Source organism: Triticum dicoccoides, chromosome 6B, assembly GCF_002162155.2.
Source record: "Triticum dicoccoides isolate Atlit2015 ecotype Zavitan chromosome 6B, WEW_v2.0, whole genome shotgun sequence".
Taxonomy (NCBI): Eukaryota; Viridiplantae; Streptophyta; class Magnoliopsida; order Poales; family Poaceae; genus Triticum; species Triticum dicoccoides.
In genome coordinates this window covers 67,153,306-67,162,013 of record NC_041391.1, presented here as the reverse complement: position 1 = coordinate 67,162,013, position 8,708 = coordinate 67,153,306, and positions in this window count along the sequence as shown.

Genomic DNA, 8,708 nt, shown 5'->3' with positions numbered 1-8,708 from the left:
CCAAAAATGATGAATATATCCTTAGGTCATTTTTGGATTTTTGAATTAAACCATATTGTATTTGAATTTGGGCATTTAAATACTATAAATATTTTAAATGCTCAAATAAATGTTGGAAATTGATAAGGGCCACTGGAATAATTCAGAAAGCACCCATATTTATTTCCAGGATTTTATAAAATGATTTGATATTTAAAACAAATCAAAAACAAATTGCAGAAATAGAAAAAAATAAAACAGAACAAAAATAAAGGGGAGAGAGGCCACCTGGGCCACTTACCTGGCCTTACCCGCGCAGCCACCAGAGCCGGCCCAGTTCCCCCAGCCGGCCCAGCCCACCTCCTCCTCCCTTGTCCTCTTCCTCCTCTGCCAGGAGGACGAGCAGAGGCGAGGCGTGGCGCGCATCGACGCCGGCCACCTCCTGCTTCGCGCTGGAGGCCTCCCCCTTCGAGCCTATCCATGCGTGGAGACGCCACGGAGCTTCCCCGCACCGCTCTCACTCTCCCTCGCCCTCCCCTTCTTCCCCTGCTCTCTCTCCCTCTCACCCGAGAACCACCGCCGCCACCGACGCCGATTGCCGCAGCCACCGTGCTCCTCTCGCCTCCCCGACGCCTCCCAGAGCTCCGCAAGTCCTCCCTCGTCCTCCTCGTCGTCTCACGCGACCAGAAGAGCCCCGGAACGCCGCCCCCGACGTTTTCCCCCTCGCCGGCCGCCGAGGATCTTCTCCGTCGAATTCGGCCACTCCGGCGCGCCCCCGAGCTCGCTGACCCTCCCTGCGCGATCCCTGTGAGCTCCACTCCGTTTCCCCTCCTCCATTTTGTTCGTTTCCGTGCCGTAGCACCCCGGCCACATTCCCGAGCGCCGCCGTCCGCCATGGACGCCGGGCATGGCACTGACGTGCTGCTGCGGCCAGTCCGACGAGCCTAGCGTGCTCCTAGCTGCCCCAGGAGTCCGCATAGCCCCTCAGCCAGCCCCCTAGCGCCCCGTAACCTCGCCCCGCTCGAACCTGAGCTCCGGCCACCGCCTCGCTCGCCGCCGACACCGATTCCGGCCGTCCCGACCCCAACCGACTCCACAGGAAGAGGCGGCGCCCTCCCAGCTACCCGTAGAGCCTCTCCGCCGCCCGAATGGTCGCCGGAGGAGCGATCCCGAAGCCCTCCGCCGTGCCTGTTGCCGCCGGCGTTGAGCCGCCGGCCTGTTTGGGCCATTTGACCGGGGTTTGACCTCCCCTGGGTCAATGACATGTGGGCCCGGCCCTGACTAATTCTAGTTTAGGATTAGTTTAACTTTAATCAACTCTGTTAATTAATCCTGACACTGACCAGTGGGCCCGACCCCCCCTAACCTTTTAATTAAATCAAATTAACCCCGGTTAACCCCCCTGTCACTGACGTGTGGACCCCACACGTCAGGTTTGACCTGGACCGCCCGTTGACCTGCTGAGGTCAGCATGAGGTCATGCTGACGCCATAATTCATTTTCTGGAATTATTTTATTTCTAAATATTCAGGAAATTCCAGAAAATGCCTAAAACTTCTAAAAATCATAGAAATTCAACCGTAACTCCAAATTAAATAATTTATATATGTAAAATTATCAGAAAAATTCAAGGAATCCATCTGTACCATTTTCATGCATGTTAGAACAACTTATAGCTACTGTTTAGCACAAATCAATTAAAGGACATTTAAATATTCACATATGGAGTTTGAATTTGAATCTTGGATTCAAACCAACTTCATTTAATCTGGTTTTAGGTGCATTAGCCCAAAACACATTCATATTGCCATGTCATGATCATGCATCATATTGTGCATTGCATTGATTGTGTTCCTTTCTGTGTTGCCGGTATTTGTCCCCTCTCGATAGACGTGTACCGATGATGTGATCGTTGACACTGATGAAGACTCAATGTTATCTTCAGAAGTGCCAGGCAAGCAAAACCCCCTTGTTCATTCTGATACAATCCTACTCTCTCGCTCCTGCTCTCTTTTAATGCATTAGGACAACACCGATTCATCTGTTACTTGCTGCGGTAGCTGAACCCCTTTATCCTTTGCATGACCTGTCATTGCCACAGTAAATAGATGAAACCCACTAGCATGAGTAGGAGTTGTTTGAGCCCTGTTGTGCCTACTCATTCATGTTTGTTTGTCATGCCTGCTACTGCTTAGAGTTGAGTCAGGTCTGATTCATCGGGGATGAATCAGAGGCGTGTGAACATGTCCTACTGTGTGTGAGCTAAGTGTGTGAACACGATTTGGTAAAGGTAGCGGTGAGAGGCCATGTAGGAGTGCATGGTGGGTTGTCTCATTGCAGCCGTCCTCAGGAACTGAGTTCTGTGTTTGTGATCCATGATTCAGTTACTACCATACATTGGGCCCTGAAATATGACCCCGCTCGACTTCTTATTCACCCTAGCTCTCTGTCCAGGAGTTGCAAGTAGTTTCTGGTGTTTGTAGCTTACTGGAGGCCGTGGACAGCGCTGACCGTAGGGGTGGGCTGTGATGCGGTAGGTACGTGGCACGGTGTACCGGATGCCCGTTTGGTATCTCGGGAACCCTGTTCACATTGTTTGGGGCTGTGAGCGAAACTCCGGCCGGATCTCCTCATGGATGGAACCCGAATAGGCGATAAACCTGGACTAGAGACTTGAGTGTTTAGGTAGGTCATGGTCTACACCCACGTCGGCTTTCGCTTGAAGTCTGCCGAGCACATGTCGTGTGCAGACGCTAAGTGGTGGAAACATGTATGAAGAAGTACACCCCTGCAGGGTTAATATCATCTATTCGAATAGCCGTGTCCACGGAAAAGGACTTCTGGGTTGCTTATATCAGTTCATAGACAAGTGAAAGTGGATACTCTAAAATACGCAAGATAAGCGTGAGTGCTATGGATGGCGTTCTCGTAGGGAGACGGGAGCGAATCCATAGTGGTGTATTGATATGGTGAATATGTGGACTCGTGTGCGCCACCTCAAAGAGTTATTTGCAGTCGTAGTTTAGGTTAGCCACTGAGTCAAAGCTGGCTTGCTGCAGTCAAACTCCACCATCCCCTTTGTTGATAATGAGGCATATGTAGATAGATCTGATGTAAGTCTTGCTGGGTACATTTGTACTCACGTTTGCCTATTTTATGTTTTTGCAGAGAGACTTCAGTCTCGCTAGTAGTTTCACGTGGACTTCGACGTTTAGCTTGCTACCTCAGCTACGATCTTGTGCCCTCGGCAGGATCTGATAGATAGTCAGGCTTTTCGGCCTTTTTCATTGATAGATGTCTGTACTCAGACATGATAGCTTCCGCTTGTGCTTTGACTTGTATGCTCTGATTGTTGGGTCATGAGACCCATGTTTGTAATATCTCGCTCCTCGGAGCCTATTGATTAAATTACTTGAGTCATAGAGTCATGTTGTGATGCCATGTTGTGTTTGCACATATCGAGCATATTGTGTGTATGTTATTGAAATGCTTGGTATGTGTGGGATCTGACTATCTAGTCGTTTATCTTCAGTAGCCTCTCTTACCGGGAAATGTCTCCTAGTGTTTCCACCGAGCCATGGTAGCTTGCTACTGCTCCGGAACACTTAGGCTGGCCGGCATGTGTCCTTCTTCGTTCCTGTGTCTGTCCCTTCGGGGAAATGTCACGCGATGAATACCAGAGTCCTGTTAGCCCGCTACAGCCCGGTTCACCGGAGTCCTGCTAGCCCAGTGCTACAGCCTGGATTCACTCGCTGATGACCGACACGTTCGATGCTGGGTCATGGATGCCTGTCCCTGTAAGTTTGTGCCACTTTGGGTTTACGACTAGCCATGTCAGCCCGGGCTCCTTATCATATGGATGCTAGCGACACTGTCATATACGTGTGCCAAAAGGCGCAAACGGTCCCGGGTAAAGGTAAGGCGACACCCGTGGAATACCGTGCGTGAGGCCGCAAAGTGATATGAAGTGTTACATGCTAGATCTATGTGGCATCGAGTCGGGGTCCGAACAGCGTTGGTATCAGAGCTTGACTGCCTGTAGGATTACCAAGCCAAACTGGTCGAAGTTGAGTCTAGATATTCTTTAGTTATGTAAGGGAATTGATTGTGGGATGGAACGTAAGGCTCTTTTTACTCCTTACACCTCATGCCCTTCTGATCTGAGTCATCTTATCTTTCCTACGGGATTAAGAACTAGGCTATCTCTTCTTTCTATCAGGATCACGTGTTACTAATCCGTAGACTTATAAGATTGTTGGACTTAAGTCTCAGTTCAGTTCCTACTACTCCCGTATGTTAATTGTTGATCTCGAAACCTTGATATTGTGCTTCTGAGTGGTTATGCCACCATTTCCGTGAATGTCCCAAATCTTTTCTGAGCATTTACAGCTGTTATGCTGTCCGAGTCATTCCAGGTTTCTAAATAGTCTGATGCATTTGCAAATCCCTTCCTTCTGTTTCCGATGTTCCCATGGGCCAGATTAACCACACTAATTGGTGTGTTGAGGTAATTATTGCCTCGACATATATGTTGGAATTATTATTATGACCCTAAGTGCTTAGGGGATCATCTAGTGGTCTAGCCATGATTTGTGTCCTAGTGTGAAGATTCTGGCCTTTATTCTCGGAAGCATCCCGTGATGCTACTTAGTAGTAGGTATTCTACTCCCGGGTTCTGAACCCGAGATTCACCCTACTCGCTTCATGTTGATAGTTTTGCTCGTTCCTTTAGGTTATTAGTAACCTTGCATTAGTCCTCGAGGTCCGTGGTATATCGTTCTTCCAAATACCATGAACCACTATGGCAGAAGTTTGTTGGATCAAAAGATCACAACAGGCCCTCTATGAGTTCTCCATGCTATATTGTGACTCTGCCAGTTCTACCTTTCTGCATGGGTTATCCGGAAGAAACATGTTGAACTTGGTTCGACATATTAATCTATGCATCCACAACTCAGAAAATTATATGTTCCTTTGAGTTGTTCTCCTTAGTTGCATTCTGACCCTCGTCTATCAATTGATAGTCAAGAGTATGCGTGCGATCGTTTATCGATGCCTATTACTCTTGTGGTCCGTCAAGCCATTCTGTCCTGAATGACTTGGAGAAACAAACTCCAGTACCTCTTCCATATCCAGGATTGGGTCAAAGAAGGTGTGCTCCGCAGATCAAATTGCTAATCCAGCTTTTGGTTCTGTTCTACCTTGGAGTATTACCATCTTTATATCAAGAATGTCATGGGAATTGCACACCATCCTATGAACTCTTGGTACAGTGATACTTCTTGCCATCACTGTTCATTCCTCGGCCCTCGTGTTGATGCAACCGGAATACCGACAAATGAATTGTGATGTGTGAAATCAATACTGCTAGCAACTCTGTTGCTTGGTAGTTAAAGGATAATAATTTCATTCTTAGTATGTTGGTTTTCGAATCATCCTTCTAAGACTGATCGTGCTACCTAGTCCTTATTTCGGGGCACCCTTCGATTGATGAGTTAGGATCTTGTCAAGTCCTCACTCATTTGATCATATCGTCTTGCCCTCAAAAGCAAGATTGTTCTCGAGCTTAGTAACATACCGGTGGTTCGTGACTTTCCAAATATCTTCTTGGAGGTGTTACCGGGTTGTCACCTGACCGCTATGTTGAGTTCGTGATCAAGTTGGTTTCTTGTGAACCACCTTCTCTCCAAGAATCGGTGTTAGATATCCCTGAGCTAGTTGGTTAAGCTAGACAACAACTTGGAGAGTTGGAAGATAAAAGCTTGTCTGACTTAGTTCGTTCCAAAGGGATATTCTTGTGTAGTGTGTGTTGAAGAAAGATGATATCTTCATCGATTGGTCCTTGTGATCAGTTGCTGGACCTATTGTCTTATCAATCCTTTGATTTGAGTGTGGGCTATCGTCAAATCAAATCAGTACCAACGATGCTCGTAATGTTGTCTTATTCGTGGTTGATCCCTCGAGCATACACCATTATATCTTTTAGGTCTGACCAATGCTATCACTTGTTCACTTAACTATGGAATTCCTTTTAAAAGGAAACCCAGATGAATTGTTGTTGTGCCCATTGACAACATCCTTGTCTTCTCCATAATTTTGCTGAACATTAAGCTAGTGTTGGAAACTTTTGAAAGCATTTCTTCATACTAGTTCATGGAGCAAATGTTCGGATGTAAGAAGTGACTTCCTCCAGTCCATGTGCATTTGATGCAAGTTGCCGCCGTGGATTCGAGAAAGTCAATGTTGTTTTCTTTGGAATCATTCCAAATCAGTCATGCACACGTGCGAAGAATGCTGTGGGTTGAAGACTTGCAACCTTCAATCTATATGTATCCCTGGCACACCAAGCCACTGATTGATTTGTTCAAGGAGAAGGAGTTTCTTCATAAGAGCTAATCCGGACTTATGAAAGAACTTCGATATCCTCGATGATGGTTCCCCTCCTGAATTCGATAGTGTTTTATTATAAGACTACTTTGTGGTCATGCTTGTCTTGGACAACGTGTTCACATGTTTGTAGCAGAACCAGCTCATGTTTTGGAGCTTGCTATCGTAGTTCATCTCCCGAGAATCCCGCAACGTCATCTCGTCGATTTGTGTTGCAAACTTTCATTTTTCTTCCTAAGACTCGATGAGCCTGGAATATCCTAACACCAACCAGAGCTGAATCTCAGGCAGATATGATGGTTGAAACATTTCCCTAAGAACTATAATATTGGTCTCTCGATAACCGGTAAGGTGGATGTCGTGGCCAACACACCCATCCGGTAGACCTATTATTATAGAATCTTGTTTGAGGAAGTTGGCCACCCCCCCCCCCCTAGGGATTTCGTAGGATTTACTCCCTAGTTGCCCCTATGGATTTTTGTGTTCCCGAAGTCCGACCTTTTACTTGATGTTTTAGATATCAAACCATATCTATGAATGGATTATACTAGCACATCAAGGAGAACATTAGAAGCAGAGTGCTAAATGTCTCTCGGTCGATCATCCAGATTTTATTTGCTTGGCCTCGCTAAGGTGAAATCTGAGAAAGTGTTATCCTCCTTCGCATCTGCATCGTCCATCGCTATTCATCATGGTAGTATGTTGTGTTGTCAGCACCCTTGACGCGGTTGTTGATAAAGCCGTGATGATTGTGGAAATGCTCAAGTTCTTGAGAGCACGCACAAGCGCTACGTCTTATCATCGGCACTAGCTGGGATTGCCCCAGATTTCCTCGGTTATGCTATAACCACTTCAACAGTGAATTCACTCTCTATTATGGGTTCTTCCCCAGTTACCAGAATCATTCCCAGCATTTGTATTCTGTTCCCAGCTTGCACCGCCAATGTGCCATTCTACATGGTTCTCTTCCATTTCCGGTGATAAGCAAATTCATCCATTACGTTGTTTTCAACAAGGTAATCCACATCATCCAAGTCCGAGTATGCCATTCTACCGACCCCTCCAAATGATCGCTTGTGATTGCCTTAGGCTGGTATAAAGAGTTTCAATGATCTTTGAATCAAAGGTAATTCTTTTTGCCACTTAAGGAGATAATACCCTACGATCACCCTCCTCCAGGATGTTTCGTCGTGGTATCATGGCAATTCAACTCCTCGCTATGTTGACAACCGATTACCACCTTCTTAAGTGTGGAATTGTTGTCCACCTAGTGAACCTTCGTCATCCGTTTCTTTCCACCCCTCTTGATGTGTATCTCGTGTCTCAACCCGAAAGATGGTTCTATGTCTCATTCCGCAAGTTAATCTTGAGTTGTTCGATCTTCGAGGAGGCCGATCCTTCTAGAGTTTTCCTTTCCTCTTCTTGTCATGATTAGCTGAAGTTCTCAGAGCAAGACGACAAGACAAAGATGGTGTTCAAATCAACATTCAACTGAAGTGCACCTTGGATCGTGAAGATTATACTAGTTTGCGTTTCCCCTTCACCTTACCCTACACTTGAATCTCGAGACGAGATTCTTGTTTAGTGGGGGTGAGTTGTCACATCCCTAGCTTCTGGCATTGCTCTAGCCTAGCTTCATGTGTGCATCATGTCTATATTTTTGAAACTTGAATTGAGGAATATTGGAAGCCTCAAAACCCTAAATAAAAGAGGGGCAAAAACCCTAGAAATCTCATTCATTGCTCCAAAAGGTTCTTCTTAAATGTTTGATAATTTTTGGTAAGGGTTCTGGTCCCAACCAAAATATTGAACATTTTTAAGGATTTATTTTTGGGACTTTGAATTTAAATCATAGCTATTTGAATTGGACTTATATCTACTGTTAAATAAATATAGGTCCAATAATTCTGAAATATTTTTGTGGAGCATTGTTTTAATTCTTTTAGCTCCTAAAAATATTGTCAGAAGCAAAATAAATTGAATTGGTTTCAAAACCAAATTCAAAACAAACCTGCAAAATAGAAAACAGAGTTAAAACAAAACAGAGAGAAAAAATAAATAAAAGGAGTGAAGCCTACCTGGCCTCACCCGTGCAGCCAGCCGGCCCAGTTCCCCCCCCCCAGCCGGCCCAGCCCACCTCCCCCTTGTCCTCTTCCTCCTCTGCCAGGAGGACGAACAGAGGCGAGGCGTGGCGTGCGCCGACGCTGCCCCGGCCACCTCCTGCTTCCCCCTGGCCACCTCCTGCTTCCTCTCGTCGCCCTGGACCCCGTCCGCGACGCCACGCACCCCCTGCACCGCTCCCCTCTCCCCGTGCCCCTCTTCCCCCCTGTTCGCCTCTCCAT